The sequence below is a fragment of the Simochromis diagramma genome, unplaced genomic scaffold (assembly GCF_900408965.1).
Source record: "Simochromis diagramma unplaced genomic scaffold, fSimDia1.1 OVJJ01000159.1, whole genome shotgun sequence".
Classification (NCBI taxonomy): Eukaryota; Metazoa; Chordata; class Actinopteri; order Cichliformes; family Cichlidae; genus Simochromis; species Simochromis diagramma.
The window spans coordinates 4,059,689-4,083,404 of NW_024387197.1; the positions used below are offsets into that span (position 1 = coordinate 4,059,689).

Here is a 23,716-nt window from a genome sequence, read left to right on the forward strand (position 1 = left end):
CTGTCTTTCATCATCTCAGACACTTCTCAGGCTCCTGTTCTCCCTCTATAACCTTTCTTCATTTCAACCTCCATTGTCTTTTTTCCTCCCTCTCCCATATTCTGACTTTCTCTCAGCCTCCTCTTTTCCAATCTATTTAGCTGCCTGCCACTGCATCTCTGTCTCTGTTGGGCCACTTTTCTTTGAAGTCATAATTCCACACTCTGGGAAACACAGTTATTTGCATTCTTGCCAGAATCTTGAGATTGATACCGCTCTCATGTCTGCATGCTAAATACGAAGCTAAAGCCAGACGACAAGCTAGGTAAACTTAACATAAAGATAGAAAATAAGGAAACACTTGGCTTAAAGGTGAAAAAACAAAAGACAAAACACATATACTGGTTGATCAGTCCACCTACCTCTAAATATCTGTAATTATCAGTGTTCATGTTCATGCAATTAAACCACAGGTTTCCTTTTAGATGGATGTTTTTATTTTGTGAAGAGTAAGAGTCGCAATTAAAAAATGATGAGCCATGTCAAAGTAAAAATGGTTCAACATTTTTGTTTATTGTTTTCCCAAACTAAAAAGTACAAATTTGTTTAGCATGTAGCCTTTCACCTAGCTTAGCATACTGAATAAAAAAAACACATCTACAATGGCTGAAAAATTAGCTAGTTTTAGCTAGCAGTTATTTTACAAACCGAGAAGTACTTCTTGATCATTTTTTATCCACCAAGAGAAAAAGATTTTAGAGTAAAGATATGATGGTAATATATATTAGTTTGTATCTCACTAAAAAAACAATACGCTTCAGTTTTACAAGCTTCAGAAAAGATCACACCTCAACACATTCTTAGTTATCATAAGAATGGCAACCTTTGCATATGCTTGTACTTGAGTTGGATTATTTATTTAGTTAGGGTGTGTTTCTAAAGCCACAGTAATGTCTCTATATTGACCTTACAGGAAAGGATTTAATTCCTGTAATTTTTTTAAAGAACTGATGAATAGCATTATTTAATGATTGAATGAAAAGCTTTATTAAAATGATTTATGTTCAGTTCACTCTTTATTTGAAAGTTCATCTTTCAACAAACAAACTCAGCATTAACTAGCATTAAGCAACACGAGTACATACTTAGCATATCAATACACACTGCACATAAAGGTTCTTAACCGCTATTATTCACCTCATGTTTGCACACATGTTGTTCACACCAACACAAATGTGCTCTGAGAAAGAAGAATTTAAAGAAATGCCCAGTTAAATGACACTAACAAAACTAGGCTAACATATGGCTATGACATAATGATCAGTCATGAGGGGAAAATGGTATTCCCCAACTGAGTGTGAGTGATTTCTGGAGGTTACAGTTGCTAGCATGTAACTGGTTGCATAGATCTGCACAGTCCTGTACTGAAAACCATCTTGCTATTGCTTTGGACCCTAGCAGGTTGCCACAGTTTACAGTAGATTGTATGGCAGATGCTGGATTCTTTGTAAAAATTTGGAAACTACTTGCCAATAAATACTAAAACTGTAACAAGTGCATCACAAACTGGAAACAAAGAATGTCTACCTTCAAAGTAAAAGTAGTATCTTACCACAGAAGCCAACACATTTCAAAAGCCATGACTTTTACTTTGAAGGTGAAATTTCTCTGTTTCCAGTTTGTCTCCAGTTTTTTTCCCAGTTGCACTAAAGCTTGGAGAGTAAATATTGATTATTGCAGGCAAGTCAATCTGCTGGTGTCCACTGTTAACTAGGTTTTTGGTGCAGCACCCACGTTTCACCCAGCAGCAGCCAGCATCCTCCATCATCATCTCACCAACCGCTTGGATTGGCGTTTGGTTGGTGGGTTGGTTTTTGAATGGGTTTCCTTTGGTTGCCTGAGTTTGCCAGGTGATTGCTGATTGGTGTCTAGGCCTGTGTGCCTGAGGCCATTCCAGAAGCTAGTAATTTAACCTGAGTTTGTCTTTTTAATTAAGCTTCTGAGCTGTTGCACTGAACTTTAATATTGCCTGTTTGGTCTATTGACACCTGGTGCTGGCTGCTGTTGTGGTGATTCCTTTTGCATCATGATTTTTCTGTTAGTTTAAGTATATTAAAAAAAAGCTCATTTTATCATTTACTAGTGAAGTGCTTGTTTCATGACTGAATGCAGACTATTCACATAAAATAAATGATAAAGAATCAAACAATTCCTTCTGCAAGACGAATCGATTGGTTCCAGCTGCTGGTACTGCAAAATGCAGCAAACACACTCACCCACTCACAGTGACAGCGATACACCCTGATGTCTTTGTAGTCTGGTATCAACACTAAGGCGCACTTTCCCAGGTGTTTGAGTTTCTGAGTCAAAGGTATTTCATAGTGAATGAAACAGCCCACAAAAGACAAGCACACAGCATGCTTCAAAAAGCCTTCATACTAATTACAAACTGCCTGTTTGTGATGGGTTTTTTAAAGTGTGGGAAGTGTGGCACATTATGACAGAACAAGAATATGTGAGATCAGTGTGATGAGTGCGTGTGAATGTGTTGGAATGCTGCAACCCATGTTTTCAAAGATTTTACAATGGATGCCCCCAGCCCCCCGTGTGCATGTGTGAGCATGTGCCCACATCTTAATCTCACTCAGACAAACCCAGCAGAGATTGTAGTAAATGTTGTTAATAAAGTCTAGCAGGAGATCTGTCTATCATGTAACTGTGCTAACACATACACAAATACAGACACATGATATGGAGATAGCGCTAGTATAATTAATAGTAATAATAATAATAATAATAAATAGTAACACTAAAATTACAGCCTTTACGCACATACACAGGATCAGAAACAAACATCCACACATCCGCTCACAAAGAGACAAAGATGCACACTCACATATATTCAGACACAAAGACCCACACGCAGACAAGCTGACAAAAACATTACCAGAAATACACACAGACACGCACACACTGCGACAGACGGTGTGGGTTTGACAGCAAGCAGCAGATCCACCACTGCCACTGTGATGCACAAAGCAACCCCACTGATCAGCGGCACAATCCCCATGTGCTGCCAGCGCAGTGGCAACACGCTGCGACGGTGAACGCACCTTTGTGTGCGCCGCATAATACGGCAGGCGTACAACGCTGCAGCAGCTCATGGACAAAGCATTCGAGCGCGTCCGCCCAGCTGCGCGTGACAAAAGTCAGAAACACACAGAGCACCGTGACGGCCCTCACACAGGTTGTCGTTCATGAAAAAGTGTGAACAAATGCAAAGGCGCTCACGTTAAAAGGGGCTCATAAGCAGTTCCTGCTCATGAGTAACCAGAGGGCCGCAGCCATGAGTAAAATGGGTGTAGCATTAATTCTGAATCTGGTTTTGGTGAAGAATCTGCAGAACAGATTGATCAGAAGTAGACTTTTCTGAGTCACTGCGATGAGGCTGTTTACCAGCCTTGTGAGTCTGTCATGTGTCATGCCATAGTGCGGACCCGATGACACCTACTGCAGCAGGAAAGACGCTTTTCAGTACTTGAGCTTGTGCTCATATGGATGCAATCAGACCAATAAGCAAAGGGAACCACTGAGCTTTTATGGTAAGGTCCTCAATGTATGATTGAGAACCAAGAGTACAACTGAAGCTCTTATATATAATTCATAGGCTATAGCCAGCACCTGAAGATAGCATAAACACATGTGAAAGAGAAGGAGAATCTGCCTTACCTAACGGCCAAACCACAGCAATCCACACATGCTGTCAATTAATTTGAAAAACAAATTGTAAAGAAACTAAACTAAACACACACATGAGGCCTACAGAAACGCAAATTATAGTTTTTGCACTTTCGGATGGAGATTTAGATATCTATTACGGCAGCTTCTCCAACAAAGGCACCGAGAAAAATACAGACACACGCTCAGCAAAACCCACAACCCCACCCCTCCTTTACCAAGCTAAGCATCGGGGACACACTCTGACACACTCAGCCGAAACCACACAGAGACCCGCCGCGCAGACAGACACGTCAGTGCACGCACACACAGACAGACACAGCAGCTAACTTCATTTCAAAATCAATTAATTAAAAAGCACAGTCCTCTCCCACAGGGAGTGAAAGACAAATTTGAGGATTTTAATCCTGGTACACAAATCAGAGCTGTTCGGCCACAGAGATATGAGAGGACAGGATGGATAGAGGGATGGACTGTCAATGAATTTTAAGAAGGGAAGCCCATTTAAAATGGTCACATCTATCTATCTATCTATCTATCTATCTATCTAGCGAGAATCAGCAGAGAAAGCAAGCAAGACAGAGGCAGAGTAAGCCTGCTGTAAGTGCCTGTTGTTGGGGTTCATCAGCACCCCCCTTCACTCCCTCGCCGTCTCTTTGCATTAGCTTTAAGGCTTTTTCGAAACAGACATTATTGATTTTTTGAAGTGTTGAATCAGAGGGCTGCCGCGTTTATCTGTGTGTGCGCCTCTGCATGATTTGTGTGTGCGTGAGAGGGTGCGTGTGCACCCTGGCTGGTCTAACCTCAGGCAAAAAAATCATAATAAAGAGTTAGCTGTTCTCTCCTCCCTGGCGTTCCTAAAAAAGACTTTGCCTAATAGGTACGGGAAAGAAAAGAAAATAACACTGGAAGATAAACTGAGCATGCAAAAGTGTGCGAGCAAATGCGCACATTTGGCAGTTAACGTGTGAATGTGCTGGCGAAGGTGAGATTGTGAGCAATTGAGAGAAAACACCTGGCCTTCGGTACTCGACGGACTGTTTGAAGGAGCGCTGAAAGCATAAGTAGTGAAGGAAGTATTCACCTTCTTCCCTCAAATAAAAGTAGCAAGTAATAACTATCAGAATAGATTTCCTTTAAGGTTTATCTTGGTAAACATCGTATGCAAGACTACCAGGATGTGTCTCTGCAATGCGCCTCAAGGAGGAAACACAAAACTAGGAAGAGGCTTGCTTGATTTTGATAATGTTACTGTTGAAGCCTCGTGTAATGTTCAGATAACAAACTGCTTCTAATTTTCCACAACATCAAACACTTATTTAACAACAACAATTAAAAAACAACATTTTTTATCAGGCAGCAACCTCTGAAAAGCCGATCAAACATAAGTGGCAAAAAAATCAGTTCTGCAAACAGCCACAGGAGGCCGTCACTCCCTCTGGGCTCCCATGTTAAAATGGCCATAGTCAGAACATGTGTTACAATCTAGTCCAAAAAAACTACTTTGATATTTGTAGCTTAATTCTGCCTTGATAAAGGCTGAACAGGGTATAACCTATTTATAAGTTACCCTTTTGGATTTTGTTAAAGCTTAAGTTAGACATGACTCTGATTGATGGCTGTGCTGACAGGGGTAGCTGTAGTTGATTACTGTCACTAGGGCTTATTTCTGCTAATTTAATTAATTTAACTGGACTTTTGGACCCTATTTGGGATGTTGGTGCATTTTTGAGCCTCTGAAAAATAAAATGGTCTGTTTTGAGGTGAAGCTGATCCAAGAAGTCGAGAAGTCAAGAGGTTCTGGTGGGTGAAAATTTAGTGTTGTATTAGCTCTGAATAGTGTTTTATACAGTCAGGGATTATTAAGAAATTACAGTCACAAAGCTGTGATCGTTCCAACTTAACATTTGAAGAGACGCAATTTATGTTAATTACCAAAAGTAAAAGTCATGTTTTATGTAAAGTAGCACCTCTCAAATTTTAGAGTCAGTCACACTAGAATAACAATAAGACAGCAAACTCCTCTTGTTTGGGAAAAATAAGTAGTTTCCCAGTGATTGCACTGAATTTTTCTGCGACTGATTGCAAGCAGTTGCAGAGATAAAATAAAGTGGTTGCCAACTGGTTGTTTAATTGTATAAAGTCAGGTTGCTGAGCGCCTATGTCAGTTGGAAGTTGAATTTCAATCCTGCAGCAACTACAGCGCGATATCTGTGGATGAGTTTCTGTTTGTCTGTCAGTAGTTAATATGAAAGTCTCTTTAATGTGAATTTCTGTGTATGTAGACAATGACAAATCTGCAGACACAACAGATTTGAGACTTTTGCTAATTTACCACAGTTAACTAGCGTATTATCATAAACAGATAGCATGTAATTGCCCGCCCGACCCCATTTAATCACAGACTGATTGGAGACCGACTCCATCTTATCGCCATTTTACCGTTATCTCTGACACACTAACGTCAGTTTGAAGACGGTAATTGACTGCGAGTCATCACAGACCTGGCGTCCGCTTTCAAAGCAGCTATTTCAGAGACAGTAAGATTTCACACAGTCGCAATAATTTTGGCCGGGCCACGGTCTCCAACCACTGTTTTTCTAAACTGTAGCTAATTGTTCAGCTAAACTTATATAGCTTCACATGCTGAACTACTTGATATGTGCTATAAATGCCTCAAAACTATCCATAACTTCAGTAGTGGATTTTTTTTTATTTCTCCAAACACAAGATAAAAGAGTTTATCTCTATGATAATGAATGGATCCTCATAGAGAGATCGTTGAAAAACACACAAAGAGTGGAGACAACAGGGGCGGGAAGAGAATAGGAGACAGTACCGAGAAGCAAAAAGATGAGTAAGCTTGAAAAAGAGAGTGAGAAGGCAAAAGCCAGACTGGAAATTGATGGTGTAATTGTTGACTGCTGGTCAGCTCTTATCTTGGTTTCTCAGGGCCGTTGTCTGGGCAAGCCGGCTTCCTTCTTGCTTTTCCAATTGCCGTCTCTCTCTAAGAGTTGACCAAACCTGGCAACCTGAACACATTTCTCTATTTTTTTTTACCTCTTGCCAACCTTTCCTCTTGTATTCATCCCAGTCGAAATCCCTCTCCTCTTATCTTCTTTCTGTCGTATTATTGAGGCCTCGTCCCACTGAGCATCTTCCTTTCTTTCCATCTCTTTCTTCAAACGAGTCAGGCTTCATGCAGAGAGCAGTGGACTGGAAAAGAGCAGCGGGAGATGGGTGAGAGCGCAACCAGCCTGCGGGTCAGAGGTGAGTCTGCAGCAGGACAGGGGGTAGGCGAGAGTCCAGAATTGCTTTCTCTTTTTCAAACCCGCTCCTCAACAATAGGGACTATTGTGTCTGCAGCTGCTCATACAGACAGACTCAAAGGAGGATTTAGTGCTAGATTTCAGGTGAGACCATTAAGGTGCTAACAAGAACCATAGCATGGCCTGAGATAAGCTAAGTGTGGAAAAAGTGAATGAAAGAAGCTCAACAGGAGTCTTAAGAGGAGAAGACTGAAGCCGTCTTCATGATCAGCAAACGTTGTGAGGATGTGTCCCGGTTTTTAGGCTAACTGCATGTGGAACAGTGTTAGATATCATTGCATTTACTGGTTAAACAGTGAGTTTAGCATATGCATGAATGATTCACTCCCTGCATTGCCTCTTTCTTCACGGCTCTTGTTTAATAAATCTTTTAGATGGTACTTGTGACATGATACCGCTCTGTTGCAGTATTAGCAGCTGGTATGAAGACTGTGCCATTGTCTAATTTCAGTCACAACAGATGAAGAAAGAGATCGGTGATTCATGGACGTGGATCAAGGTAGATACGTCACGCTGAGATCCATGAGGCAAAATGTGATTAGTCAGACAGGGGGCAAGTCATCTCACTCCTCTTCATCGCACATTACATTGTTTTCTACAAATCACGCTGACTCCTAACTGAGACGTCTCCAATTAAGGCAAAGATATAAACCACAGATGTGTAGGCATTTGAACAGTATGGCGCACACACTGCCTTCCATCCTCTTTGCACTGACCAAAAGTTTCCTGTAGTATGTGAAAGAAATGCTTGGTTAGTAGAAGTCTACCTTGACTTTTCAATAAGGTTGGATAGTTAACTTTGAATTTAGAAGTGCTACACTGGGTAAACACCTGTATTTTCGCCTGAGAATGGTAATAAGTAACTAATTTTCCTACAGGCCGAGCTAACCCAAGACAATCACAGGAGGAAATAAAGCAGAATAGCTCTCACCCTCCTCCTAGCTCCGAAAGCTAAGCTACTCCCACACACAAGCTCAGTGGAGATCTCAGAGAGCAGTCATGTAGGGGCCCTCCTGCTGCCGATAAGCCTCCACTGGCCCTTCTATAGAGCCTACCCTGGAGAGAGGCCATTAGCCTGGCTGCAGCTCCTTCCTGGATAAGCTGCAGCTTACCAGCCGACGAGCCGCAGGGCAACTTTTTTTATTGTCCTTTCAAAACTTTATGCGTGAGTGTGGGGCGATAGCTTGGGAGGGGTTGCGAGTGCTGTAGCCTGCAATCCAGCATGTGTGTGTGTGCGTTCAAGTTGGGCCCTCCCAGCACTTCCTGCACTAACGGCCGGTCCCACGGTAGGAAAGGCGAGCTCTATCCGACCAGAACAATGCCAAAAAAAGGCTGTCATAAAAACAAACTACCATGCTCTGGTTAGCACGGGGGAAGAGGAGGGTAGGGGCCTACTTTCCTTTACACACCCCCTACTGCACTGCATCTGGATCATTATTCCCATACACACAGTCTTAGTTATGCAGGGTTTGAGCCAGTACTTTAACTGTTATCTTCTGCTGCTAGCCTGGACACATTTACATAGACTATCCAGGACAAAATAATGAATGAAAACAGCAAGAAGCAGCTGAATATGCATACTCCATGCACACACACATAGCAATGCTGCAACTGACAGTAAACAATGGGAACCTCCGTATACACAATGGCTCAGAGCAGGACTGACGTATCACCGAGACCTGAATAACAAAAGAAGGGAACAACTCCAGTGGTCCTCTCTGCACAACACATCGCCCAGTCAACTGAGCCAGAATGCATTTGCTGACTTGGAACAAGCAAAATAACAAACGGCTGACTAACGTGCAAGTTGGGGTCCTCAGGAAACATGCTAAACAATCTACACGGTGCCCCCGAAACACAGTTGGCTTACGGACAAGGTTTTTGTTTTGGCTGAGCATATTACTATCTCTCCCCCAATCCAGCTTTACAATTTCAGCCTCAGCCAAGCATGGGCAGACCCAATAAGCAGCATCAGATAGGATAGATGGGTCCATCTGCTATCTGAAAAGGAAATTACTAAATAAGTATCAAATATAATGGAGATTTCTTACCCTGAGCCACTCTTCGACTCGGGAGATGAAAAAAACAAATAGGAAACCCAGAAGCAGTGCAAATGGATTGGTATTGATTTATGTAGCCTACTATAATTATAGATGCGAACAGCAATTAAAGAAATACATCAACATGAGGCAAAAGAAGTGTTTGCTTTCATGCCAAGAGTTAGCTGAGAAGATCAGAAACAACCACTCCACTCTCATGTCAGAATCACAGTTCTTGACCCAGTGGTTATCGTCTTTGCCAACTGCTATAACAACAAAGTGTCATAACATTTCTTACTTCAGCTGGACTTGCTGTAGTTTTGTCCTAAACAACAAGCGTTGCTGTTTGGAAAATATAGTCTACATTGCTAGATAAGCTACAGAACAGGAAAAGGAAGTTCAGCACTCAAACACAAACAAAATGGCTGCCAAGATGGTATCTGTTGTGCGGTTTGAAACTTGCTATAGGGCACTTTAATAGTTGTGAAAATGATGATAAATTATTAGCTAAATTGTTTTATCAAGCTGATTTGTGGTTTCTCACTTTAATCTTCACTGCATATTTTATAGAAAGTAGTAAAAGAGTCAAGAAGTCCGTAAACTTAGCTTAGCAGGAAACAGTTAGCCTAGCTTAGTCAGAAGCCTCCAAATCCCATCAGCTTTCTGTGTTTTGCTCTGAACAAAAAGCTAATATATAAATTATAACAAAGCTATAAAGGTAAAACAAAGCATTGTTTAACTTTCAGACTAGACCAGGCTAATTGCGTTAGTTTCTAGATTTTCATCTAATCTAAGCTAAGAGTTCAGTTCAGGATTAGAGGGGTGGACTCTTTGGTTTTTGTTATTTACTCAGGTCAAACATCAACAGCTGTAGTTTTACTGCTCCACAGCACTTTAGCAAGTGATTCTGCTCACAATCTATGGCTTTATAAAACTGTGTGAAATTGACTGACTGAAAATTGTATATTTCAGATTTTTCTTTATGCAATTTAGGCTACACACTTTACTAATGTACCGATAAATATACATTCACAGGCCACTTCATTAGAACTTAGAACTTTTAGAACTTAGAACTTTTATTGTCATTGTACAGTTGCTTGTAGAGTGAAATTCGGTACACACGTTCAACTGCTTGCTTATGCAAATATCTTACCATCCAATCACAACCAGCACGTCATGTGGCTATGGTCCAGGCCACCTGATGAGTTCAAGCTTAGCATCAGAATAGGGAAGAAAGGTTGATTTAAGTGCTTTAAGTAGCATGGGTGTTGGTGCCAAAGTATTTCAGAAACTGCTGATTGATCTGTTTTTTTCCATACAACCATCTGTAGGGATTACAGAGAACGGTCCAAAATAAGAGGTCAGAATTTGGTGTAAACACCATTAAAGTGTGGATCCATCCCACCTTGTATCAATGAATCAGGCTACTGGTGATGGTGTAATGGTGTGGGGGATATTTTCTTGGCCAACTTTGGGCCCCTTAGTATCAAATACTTTGGAATGTGGTGGAATGGATGATTCGCATCAAGGATGTGCAGCCAACAAATCTGCAGCAACTGTGTGATGCTATCACGTCAATGCGGATCACAATCTCTGAGGAATGTTTCCAGAGCCTTGTTGAATCAATGCTACGAACAGTTACAGCAGTTAAATGGGTCTAACTCAATACTAGCAAGGCGTACCTAATAAAGTGTCTGTGATTGTATATCAGCCATGATGAGTTTAAGTCTAAATAGCAAGTGTTCATTCTTCTCTGATCATAGTTAAACTGTGCCGCAGCTATGTTTGTAAATCAGATGCTTTCACATTTATACTGAGTGGCCTGCACTGCAAACCAAAGATGAAAAGGAATTTCAACAGTTGTGATATTTCCAGCTTTTTCAGCAAGCGAATCCTGAGTCTTGACAGGCCGAAGATATGGAGAGGACTGAAGAGATACAGAAAGGAGAGTAGGCAGCAGAGACCAAGCAGGACAAAACCACAGAGGCTAGAAATGAGGCCTGAGAGAATGAGAAGAAGAAGTAAAAGAAAGTGTGAGGGAGGAAGACGAGCATAAATCAAAAAGAGAAAGGACAAAATCAGAGAGGGAAGAAGGGATAAAGAGATGGATGAAGACAGGGAACAGATAACCCCGCTACAGGAGCTCATGGTACCTTTTTATTCACTGTCCTTAAATATTCTAGTGCAACACACACAATAACATATTTGTCTTTATTTCTGTGATATAAGTCATTAGGCTGATATTATTCTCAACATTTAATCTCCAAATGTTCTTGTTTTATCAGTAAAGCTGAGGGTAAAATGAATGTGTGCACGCTATATGATTAGATAAGTAACAAGAGAGGAATTTACCATTAGTTGAATAATCTTCCTCTTCAAATGTGACGTAGCAAAACAACCTGATTTGAAGACGTTCCCAACGAAAGGCAGGAGAAAGACGTTTCCACACTCAGTGGTGCCACTCTTGGCCATGGCTCGACTATTTCCTGTGACCATCTGAGAAATACAGCTGTTCTCGGGATTGCGGCTGTTGATTAAATGTGTTTGTGCAGCACGTTGCGGCACTGCATCAACAACTGTAGCTTCAAGCTGTCATAAAAAATATCAGCTGTTCAGTTTTTATCTGTGAACTCCGGGCTGTTGTTCCTGTAGCCCCTCATTAAGGAAGCGGGGGAAAAGTGCGCTGATATATTACGACAAGTTTCACCGTAAAAATGGATTTGTGAAACGTTTGGCGACTCTATTGAGCTACAGAAGTAGATTTTGTTTTATTCTTTTCAAATGTGTACCACCTTGTCATCACTATATGATCTTTTAGGTCTGCATCCTATCAAATCTCAGCAAGAAAGTGATCGAACTTGCAGAAATATCTGCTGAATTCAGCCTCACAACTTTCACACTATTCTTTTAAATAATCTTTAAAAGAGAGATGCACACTCCTCTGTTGCTGTCCGCCAAACGTACTATGTTATATATATGCATATGTATTTGTTCTGTATCTTAAGTAAGCAAAACTCAATTTAACCTTCTAACTCCAAGTGTCCTGTTTTACATAAAAACTTGGACCCAGTTATTGTTAGATACAAACACAAATAGCGTAGCTAGCAGGCACCAGATGGCCAGTAGTGGTCAGCTGGTAACAAACAAGCAGGTCAGGGCTCTCCTCCACCTCCATTCTGCCCAGCATAAATAATGCAGAGGACTCGAGCTACCAAGAGAAACTCCACCGAACTCCTCTAAAAGCCTCGAGTAACTCTCCGAGCAAGTCCTGAAAAGGGGTGTTTACTTGTGGTGAAAGAAAAAAAGAAGGGGCAAACCTTTGTGTCATAGCAGGGAGCTACGACACAAAGGTTCTGTTCATTCATTTGTGTCAGACAACAGTAATTAGATCTGCGTGATGACTGCACTGCATTCTGACATCTTTAAAACTGCATTGATCAAAGCCGGGGGGGGGGGATTTCAGGTCAGGATGAAAAGCTTTGATAAACAAAACTTCTATATTGTAAAAATAATGAAAATCTGGTGCAGACAGCTATACTAGCTGCACATATTTGCCTCCAGGACCAACATTCTGCTCCATATTGGATTTTCCACCAGTCTGACTTTCCTGGAAACACTTTTCGTCCCTTAGGGCTTATTTATTTATTGATTGCCCCAAAGGATGATGGGGGAGGGGGGCTGGCTGCATCATTCACAGAGGGTGACATGTATTTATTACTCCTTTGTACTCTGTATTCTGAGCGTAGTGAATTTTTGGCAATATTGTTAATTTTTTGACAATAATGTCAGTAAGACTTAATTTAATTTACCTGAATTGATTTGGAGAGATGAAAGGAACATCTATAACAGCTGCTCCCGGGGCATTCAAGGTACTGGCACAACTATTAGAGCCACAAAAAAGGATTACCCTAGTATCCTAGCATAGTTTTCATTCACAGTAGACTGAATGTGCACTTGTCTGTTCAATTAAAGTCGAGCTATATAAGTGGTAAGGGTTTACACTTTGGCAATGCAAAAATGACCTCATCATGCAACTCGAGTTGAGCCGAAACGAGTGGAGGGGGTGTATGTGAGCGTAAGTGGGCAAGAGAGATAGAGGATGAGAGCGAGAGAGAAAAAGAAAAAGCTCAAAGGGAAGGGTAAGTTGCAGAACAGAAAAAGCTTCTCCTCTCGGAACAACTGCAATCACAGCCGCAGCCAAAACCCCCCCCGGATCCGTCCTTGCTGCCTAACGGAAACTTCTCAGCAGGCCTTAAAGCAACTGAGACGGAGGCTGGAGGTTGTGCAGTGGTGTGTGTACCATTCAGCATGAGCACAATTTGTGCTCTGCGTTACAGGAAGAGTGCCATCTGTAGTACTTGGACAATAAATGACGACCACGTCAGTTTTAAGAAATGTCAGAATTTGCTGAGACAACTAACATGTTTGTGTGTTTTCTTAGTGTCTTTCAACGGTAATGCATTCACATTAGGAAGAAATGCAAATGTGCAAAGTAAAGAAATCCAAAGTTCTGTCGCATTTTCACACGGCATGCTTAACTGCAAAAACCAATGAGGTGCTTTATGGGATTTGAATATTTAATCTAGTATTTAGTTTAGAAATGGAACAACAAAACACGTTTTTGCAACACATTCAATTTATTATATAGGCAATTCATTACCTTACTTAAGCTAATTACACTTGAAATGAGTTGTTTTTAATATTACTCGCCATTGAACACGCCAAACGATAGTGAAACTATGAAAACTGTAAAAGCCTTTGATTAAAAGTTGTTTTTTACTGCTGCAACCAACACATTTCAAAAAACACAACTTTAACCTTGAGGAAAACAGCCTCTGTTTACTGGTTTGTCCTGACTTTTCATAGTTTCACTAGCGCTTGGAGGAGCTTGCAAGTGTTTGCAGACAAGTTGGCATCTTCCATGCAAACTACTAGCGACTCAGGCAACCTACTAGCAACTAAAGCAAATAAAAAGAGAGTTTTGAGTGACGCACTTGCAACCACTTTGCAACTAGCGACTGCTAGCAACCTCCAGCAGCAGTTGCAAGATGTTACCAACCATTATCCAAACCACTCGAGCTTCTGACCACCTATCCTACAAAATTCCTCTACACCAAAGACGACAATAATGCACTTGTATACCAAACAATACAACAGAGCATGTGTCATTAACACATAGAGATTTTTCAATATTAGCAAGGCAACAATTAGCAATATTAGCAAGGCAGTTAGCACTGACATCACCATAGGCGCTGACGATACATCCTCCTACTGGTTTAACATTTTATAGTGGTCCCCTCCCTTCCTCCAAATGTCCAGAATGGATGCCAAAGAAGAACATAGCGTTGTTCTTTCAGTTTTTTAGTTGTAATGAGTGCACCAGCTGGGCACTTGTAGTGCACTTCATCTAGCAGTACTTATAGACTCAAAACAGGGGAAAGGCAGGGTGTAAGAGCAGAAGTAAATAATTTTAGACATATGCATTAGACAACAACAAAAAATGCATAAAATGTGACCGGGTTTAATTAAAGGCGCTCAGCGTTTGTGATTAATGTGCTAATGACATGCTAATGTGTAACACTATGTTAATGTTTGAGTTTCATGTGTGTGATGTTACTCTTAGGAACATGAAGGCACATCTTGCGTGCGTGCACACACACACACACACACACACACACACACACACACACACACACACACACACACACACACACACACTGTCTTATCCATACAGCATAAGGTTTATATCACTTTGAACCTGAACCCTGACACATTTGCCACAGTGTTCCTTTAAACACCTTCTCTAAACATCAGCCTTTCCAGCCCATACTTGCAACACGTTGTTCCCCTCACACACACACACGACCCATCTGCTTCAGCTCTCCGGACCTTGCATCTGGCCTCCCATGAACCATATCTCTGTTTAACACACACACATACACCGAGGAGCTCTAAAAAACCCCCACAGAATCAGTGCGATTATGTTTGAGCTGCATTAGAACACAGAGGGCATAGCTCGAAATGTGAACTCTTTGCACCTCAGCAGGAAATACAGACCAGTGTGAAACAGAAGAAACAAAACAAAATCTGTTTCTGTGAGATCCTTTTTTTTTTAAGCAAAGAAAAGCAGATAGACTAAATCGGTCCTGGGATGAAAGGACGTTTTGAAAAAAAAAGAAGAAAAAAGCCTACTGTGGGAAGCTGGCACATCAACTGTTGCTCTGCAAAAGACACAGAGCCTCCAAGGAAATTATGATGAGCGGATTCAGATCCATACCTTCGTGATACACCACAGCCGGCGTGAACACAGGCTCTGTGTGTTCCCGTATGCAAAATGAGTTACATAATCAGCAATGATCCCATCATTGTTGCATTTTACTGTGTTCAGCTGCTTGGTTGTGGGCTGCAGTACACGTCGCGCTGACGTGATGCATGTGACACTGGGGTGACGATTAAACGCACGCAAACGGGCGGGCACAGAGCAGACAGGAGGCATCTGCCTCTGTCACGATGTATGGTCTATGACGCAGTGTTGACCCCCACGTGTGGAAACTGCCTGTGATTTGTTCTTTGTTGCAGTTTTCCGATGGGACATTTAAGAACTTTGGGGCTAATGCTGCAATGCGCCTCTTAAGAAACTTTAACAAGCATTTTTTTCATTCTGTAAACAAAACACTCACATCAGTCAAAGCGAATCAGTTGCAAAACCTTGGAATAGAGGGGACCAGCATGGATGGCATGAAACCCAGACAAGACGGGAACACACACACAAACAGTAGGAGACTTTCCACATCAGTCAAGCTTTTATGAAAACATCAAATGAAGCTGCGCACGTGCCTGTAGAGGCATTGCCATTTACATGTGTGCGCTATCAGCCTGGATGACTGTGTGCCATTTCACTGCATGTGTATGAGGAGCAGCTTTAGGAGTGCACGAGGGGGCTATAGGAAGGAGGCTGGCTGTCAGGATGTGGAGTCCATTGTCTGTCCAACAATGAAGAGATTGAGTCGGCAGGAGTCCTGTGGCTCTCTCAATAGAGGCATTAACATCTGGGGCGAGAGGGCTACAGTGTGTGTGTGTGTGTGTGTGTGTGTGTGTGTGTGAGAGAGAGAGAGCGACAGAGTGTGTGTCATTGTTGCGAACACCCTGGATAAAAGTGGATTTTTAAGTTTGTTTTTTTTAGCCTGGGAATAATGCAGATGTCAGGAGGAATCCTTCAACAACTAAATTGGTTTTGAAAGATCTCTCCTTGTAACCCGCTTCACTGCCGAATAATCTGTGCAATACTGCGCGTGCCTTTAGTGAGGATTATGTGTCTACTTTTCTTTTTTCCCCCTCAAAGTCTGTGAACTTGATTTATACCAAATTAAAAGGTGGGTGAATTGAATTTTGGCAGGCTTATCCACTGCTACATCCCTCTGCACGGCAAATGTCAACTTGCTAACTCTGATTTCTACTCGCTTATTGCTTCCATTAATCTTTGCAAATGACACAGTGACACAAGCGGACGCACAGAGACCTGCAGAAGCCACCCGCCCACCTGTGGTACAGGGAAAGGGAGTCTCCTGTGACAGTTACACAAATATCACAGTCAGAAAACAGATCCTCAAGTATGATATCACTACTAAAAACCTATCTCCTCTGTCCCACATGGCAACAGCCCTTTGCAGGGACCCCCAATCCAACACCCTTCCTTCCTTCTTCTAAACTACCACCTCCTTACACCAACCCTCACTTCCTCACTGTCCAGTGTGGACACACGCCCCTCCTTCCACCTTCCAACCCTCCTCCTCCTCAGTAATTACAATAATCACTCAAGTGAAGCTAATACTTACTTCATTAAGGCAAAAGAAAAAAGAAAGAGAGGGAAAGAAGAACAAGGAGGAAACCACTCCAAAGTAATATCTCAAACCAGTGGATTATTGTCACCATAAGAGCTTCATTTTTGAGTATTAACTGAGGGATACAGGCAGCAGTTGAAGGGAGTCAGTTCTTTCTTCCTTTCTTTCTTTCTTGGCATCTGAAACTTAAAACCTCTTCACAAATCTAAAATCCACACATGTGCACAAGTGCAGAAAACTTTGAAATGTACAAAGCAGTTTCCCTTCGCAGGAAGACGACAGCGGCCACAGTGAGTGAGGATTACGAGGGGGATCTGTATTGATGTTATTAGAGGCGGAAAAAAGCACTACCAAGCAAAAGAAGGTGCCTAAAAGTTTGTCTTGTCAGGCACCAGACTCGCTCAGAACTTAAGAGCCTGAAATACACGCAGACACAAAAGAGATCATTCTCAGACTGCTGCACCAGTATACACCGAGAGGTCAGCTTCACGTTGTGCGTTTTTGCTGCACGGTAGCATTGCCGGGCTGTGATTGTGGAGGTGCAGCGGCAGCACATTACAGTAGATGCACAGAAATACAGTAGAAAAAAGCCCGGAGTTGATTCCCTTCCAACTGCCCCTGACCGCAGTGCGCTGTGTTTACACAGCGCGAAAAGGGGATAAAGTTGCATCGCATTGAGCCCCAAAACTGGCAACCCAAAACACCCCAAATCATCTGTCTATACAAACGCACTGCACCTTAGATGGTGCTGTTTTAGGAAGAAATTTAAAAAAACGTGGGCTTCTTGGCAACAGTTGGAGATTCGGACGCTCCGGGGTTTGGGATGTTTTCTGCCTCTGCTTGCTTCGTTAGTGTGTTAAAATCCAGCCGCCTCACAGCGCTGGAAGCAATATTGCCGAGAAATAACGAGCGCACACTTACCTTATTATTACGGTGATGGTGCTGATGATCACGGGCAATGCGTCCTGCGCTTTTCCTCCCCGCTCTCCGTCCTTCTCTGACGACTGGAGCCAGTATCCGTTTCTGCCTCTCTGTCTCTCTCTCTCTGCTTTCTCCGTTATCTCACGTTTGTTTTTGAATTTGAGTTATAAATTATTCCACATCCTCATCAATTTCTGATGCTCTCTCTCGCAGTTCCTCTCGTGTCCCCTATGCCTTTTTTTCCTCCTAAAAATGTTTGGACTATAAGGCAAATCAAGCCATATGATCCTGTCATTCAGTTTTTCACACAGAACTGGCTCTCCGCGCAACTCCCTCCCTGGGCTTTGTAACACGAAACCAGGCGAAGACGAGGAGGAGGAGGAGGAGAAAATGAGGAGGAGAGGGGAAAAAAGCAAAGAAAGAAACGAGAGCGTGGATTGAATCCACTATCTGGGACCAGCTAAAAGGGTCTACCCGCCTCCCTGTCTCAGAAGTTTCGGCAGTCCGTACCAAGCAGATATGTCAGAGTGGTCGTCGCGCTGCGTCTCTGTGCCAATGTCCAATGGAAATGATGTATATGGGAGTGTGTGTGAGTGGTGCGTGGCGCTGCAGCGTGTGTGCGCCCCCAGCCTACTTCTGCAGTACGCATCACAGCAGGGACCTGAGAGGATTTAAAAAAAAAAAAAAAAAAAACCCAAAGAAGCACACAAACAGGTCTCCGCCCATTAGCCCCTCAGAACAAGGGTCAACAGCAGAGGACCCCCCGGCAGTCATTAGATTTACTGTAGAACATGCACGTTTCTTTCTTTCTTTCTTTCTTTCTTTCTTTCTTTCTTTCTTTCTTTCTTTCTTTCTTTTTAAAATAAGTCCGCCCCAACCTGAGGTCAAAGTCCCTTTACACCTCCGACTCCATACATCTGACACCCAGGACTTGGGTGGTGCTACGCCACTGACCACCAAGCTTAGCATAAGAGGTGGGATCCAAATATGATAGCAGTGATATCAACACTGGTCTTGGAATCGGACTGGTACTAGGATACGTTGTGCACTATGTAGCTTACTCAGTTGTGTTAATTATTACTTTCCGGGAATTAAAAAATACATCTCAATAATAAACAATGAAAAAGGTCTGAACCTTTTTGTGTTGACTGTCACATCTACTTTATTAAAAGTGAACAGCACAAATGAAAATAACCCAAAGTGTTTTAGAAACATTCCAGGTCTCAAAAAAAATCCCAGTTTCAAAACATGAAAAGCTGAAAGGTTTGTTTTGTTGTGTTAACTAAGTATTGTGGAAAGTAAAAATCATAGTTATTAAACTATGGTCATTAAAATTTTTTTTTTCAGAATTTGACAATTGTTGATGAATCCTAAATCAAACAAAATTTGCAGTATTGCACGGCACTGTTTAACATCTCTTAAGCAGATGTTAATGCGGCATTATAATTATTATTTCCTTTAATAAAGTTACTAAACTTGTTGTCAGATGAAGTCTGTAGCAAATGTTTATTTTTTTGTATTCATTCTCTAATCGTCTCATGAAAATAAAGAAACATTAATCTTAGTTTTCTAAGATTTTGTAGTCTGCATCTCCTCTGCACATTGTAATGATGCGCTTATTGATTGCTCTCAAAACTCAAAAAGGCTGCTCATCTGCTGCCGTTATAATAAATGCTCGGTCTCAGCAGAAGAAGACAGATATATTAAGTATGATATTAAGTAGGGTAAGTCTTGGATTCTTTTACTAGTAAACGCAACATTATTCCCTCCGATATGAGTTAAAGTCCTTCGTCATTCATGTTTAGCTAATTTGAAAGCCTTACCCTCACTTACCCAGTTTAGGGTCACTGGGGGCTGGAACCTATCCCAGGTGCCATTGGGTGAGATGTGGGGTACACCTTGGACAGATCTCCAGTCTGTCGCAGGGCTAACACAGAGAGACAGACAACCATTCACACTCACATTTACACTATGGGCAATTTAGGTTTTAGGTTGGTAGTCCATTTGGTGGACTGCTAAGGTCACAAGTCCATTGCTGTCCTGTGACGTAGTGGTAAATCTGGTGTCACTGTGCTGATTATCACAGCGAGGCTAGCGACCACACACTCTCACATCCATACCTATGAGCAATTTGCAATCAACAGGTGTTCTAAAGCGGCGTCCACACAGTAGCTGTAATAAATTAGCAATTTCAAACAACAAAGCGAAATAACCACTTGGCGATGTGAAACAAACAGGTCCCAAGATAAACTTTTCTCAACTTTGAAGCGAGCAATTGAAGTAACTACAAACAAGAGTGAATAATGCTGTTGATTGACATGTGGCAATGTAGAAAATACAGAAGAGGGTTACCTAGGCAACCATAGCCTTGAATGTTCTGACAGCCAGCTATCAGCTAGAAAGCAATATATGATGAGCAAATCTCTTCATGTGTGGATGCCCTTTAACAAGCATGTCCTTTCAATGTGGGTGAAAGCCAGAGTTATAGAAGAAACCCACGGGAGAACAATCAAAACTCTACACAGAAAGCCGACCACGAGGTGCATGTGCTATATGTGGGGCAAAAGTGCCAGCACGCTCCACCGTACAGCTCTTGAAAAACAAAACTACTCTGAATCACTTTAATCAAAGCAGCAGTCTCTGCTGTGTGAGTGGCGCTCCCAGAACAGAATCCTACATTTTTCGTAATGAAAATCTGAAGCCATGTCTTTCAAATACAAAGGAGTTTCTATCAAATAGTATCAGCTGATGTAATTGGTGATTTTAGGGCAGAAATAATCTTTAATTTCTAAACGGAAACATACACTTAGGCTTAAAAATAGTCCAGATTTTTTGCAACAATACTAAAGTAATCATCATGCTTTTGTTCTCACAGGTCTTACAATCAAGATCGCCTATGGGAAACAGGATATATGAGAATGGACAGAGGTAGAAGTTAACAGTAAGCACGCTAGCTAGCTGACATCTGAAAATGATGTGATATTCTGGCTGAAGCATTTCTATCCATCCATCCATCCTCTATTGCTTATCCCTGTCAGGTTTGAGGGTGGGCTTGAACCTATCCTATCCCAGCTATCTTAGGGCGACAGGTCAGTCTGTCGCAGGGCTAACACATAGACACAGACAAACATTCACACTCACATTCACACCTTTGGGCAATTTAGAGTTCCCAATTAACCTAAAACCACTAAATGCATGTTTTTGGACTGTAGGAGGAAGCTGGAGTACCTGGAGAGAACCCACGCAAACACGGGGAGAACATGCAAACTCCACATAGTTAGCACTGTGAGGCAACAGTGCTAACCACTGTGCTAGAAGTATCTCTAAAAAACAAAAAAAATACACTTCGGATGTAATTTCAGACATAAAGATAAAAAGCTATATAATCGTAGGTTTTTGGAGGGATCGTGAAGTTAGGCTAGTTGAAGTACTTTATGTGACGTTGCAGCTAGCTACATAGGTATTTTAGCTTTAGGCTAATACGAAGACAGCAGCACAGGTGACATATTCAACAAATTGAATTCTTTTATTTGACAGTACAATGAGTTTTTGGGACACGTCTCATCTCTCATCATACGGTAGAAAGATGACACTTTTTGATTTATTTTAGTTTTTCAGGCTTTTTAAAGAAATGACAGCTATCACTGAGCGGTTAAGATTCTGCTGAGAGTCTGCAAAAGTTGCAGGGCTGCTAGTGTCAGGATGTGTAGCTTGAGCCATGGGGGCTGTCATTAGTGACATCTGCCCATATCTACTGCCGGTGCTGAGCACTCTTCCCTTGTTTGATGCTTGAATGCATATCTCAGGAGTACGATGACTGACAAAGGACTGAGAGGACTTGCACGCATGTACATCTATCATCATACTGGAGCCGAAGCTGGGGCCATTTTGTTTGACAACAGGGGAAATGCAGAGTTACCTTCAGATTGGGAGGAAAACTATTTCTTGATATTTTCCCATCAGTTTTTTTTTTGGTTATGTCTTTTTGGAGGCTGGTTTGGTTTTTGTTGTTGCATCTACTTGACCCTGTTTTGTGCAAGTTTTCATGACATTTCTGTTCATAAATGTGAGACTACAGACGAATTGCACATTTTTCTGAGCTATATCCAATATGTGATGTTGTGCACTTGGTTGGCTTTGGTCTGTTGTGTTGGCTGCTACTCTAATTAGATTTTTAGGGTTTGTTGTATTGGTAAGATTAGCGAAATTTAAAAACATGAATCACTGTACTATGAATTTAAGTTTATGCGAATAGCATTAATAAAAAGCTGTACAAAAGTAGAATGACAATTGAATAGTTTTTAAGCTTCTTTTAGGTCTGAAGCCTAATCCAAAAACAAGAAATACAGCACTGCAGCACATTGAAAAATAAGAGCCTCTGCCAACGCAGGACCCAGAAACAGTGTTGATCATCACTTAACAACTGATATGAAGAAATTACTCCGAATGAGTCAAAGCCATTGGGAAATACTGCTACAAATATTTCATCTAGTTGAGCATGCTGACATTTCCTTTCTTCCTGTCTGTTCTTTTTTTTTTTTTTTTTAATAATCACTGTTTTCGGATAAGGCTTTACCCTTCTGTTGCATTCATTGTATTTTTTAAGCAGACTGATGAATTTTAGGATGTTGGTTAATATAATTACTATGAAATAACTTACCTACTCCAATTGTTTGTTATTGCAGTGACGAACAATGAACTTGCGATCTCGTTGCCTCTGAAAAGACTGCTTTGAAGTTGCAAGTTCCAACCACCTACCATGCATCAAGGTGAAGATAAGAAAGTGAGTCTGCAATCGGTCTGCAACTGAGTGAGGTCAAACTGTCACTTTTGTGGAAATTGTTGGTAATAATACAGCCATTAACTGCGGTAAATCAGTGGAAAATGCCAATCTCTTGCCGCCTATTGCAAATTTGTTGATAGAAAATCACATTATTGCAGACTGAACTGAATGAATAAAACAAGCAGCACTTAGATCAGAGAAACAGTTGTGATGCAGAGCATGCAAACACCAGTAACCGTGTAGAATCACTTTTTAAGATATAAAATATCTGATATTAGGAAAATGATCCTGAGCAGCATGAACAAACACACAAGACTGGACAATAATCTAAAAAAAGACTTAAAAGGAGATTAAAAGGCGAATATTAGAATGATAATCTCTGAGGATTAGCACAGAAAGTATTGCATATTATTTTTTATCTCTGTGTTTTTCCTACCTGTTCAAGACACCATGGGTCCTTTTGACCCCAGCATAAATAAGTAAACAAAGACTAGGCTGCTAGAAAACCATCTTTCCATTACTGCAGGAATATATTTGCCTTACTGTAAAACCTGTAAACCTCTCGGCCCTGCCCGATGCTAACCCCTCTGCAACTTCTACAGATGGTTCCACGTCCTGCACCGTTTTGCCCAAATCCTCGCGCAGACAGATTACCAAATAAACAGGGCTGAATTATAGTGCTCGTAATCTCAAACACACATCAGGTTGCAGATGATCTGGCACACATTTGTTTGGCTTGAGAGTTAATGAGTTTGGATTTAGGACACTAATTTGGAGTCAGACTCTCGTACGGCAAGTGTGTTAAAAACAGCACGCTGATGAAAAGGAGAAGTAGCACGGCCTCAGGCCACATCAAGAGACTCTTGGAAAAGAAAAAAAATGTGGGTTTTGTGCAGGGAAGTTGTTCATGGGATGGCGAGCGTGGCCTTCAAGGAATTTAGATGAAAAGAGAAGACACTCGCAAACAAGCAATCCCAAGCAGACCTTGACCTTCCACTGTATTTTTAACACCTCCGCCAGTCAATAACACTTCAAAATGAAAAAAGGGACTGTGATGAAAATGAATTTGCACGGATTATTTGGACC

General features: G+C 41.5%; 1 protein-coding gene across 1 annotated transcript in view; it reads right to left on the minus strand.

Annotated features, from left to right (window-relative positions):
* sema4c (sema domain, immunoglobulin domain (Ig), transmembrane domain (TM) and short cytoplasmic domain, (semaphorin) 4C) overlaps positions 1–18,478 on the minus strand; it is a 105,220-nt gene extending 86,742 nt beyond the window's left edge. Inside the window, exon 1 of the mRNA XM_040049969.1 lies at positions 17,848–18,478. The gene's annotated coding sequence lies outside the window, so the exon portion shown is untranslated. The remainder of the gene's footprint in view (positions 1–17,847) is intronic.
* Between the last annotated feature and the right edge of the window lie 5,238 nt (positions 18,479–23,716).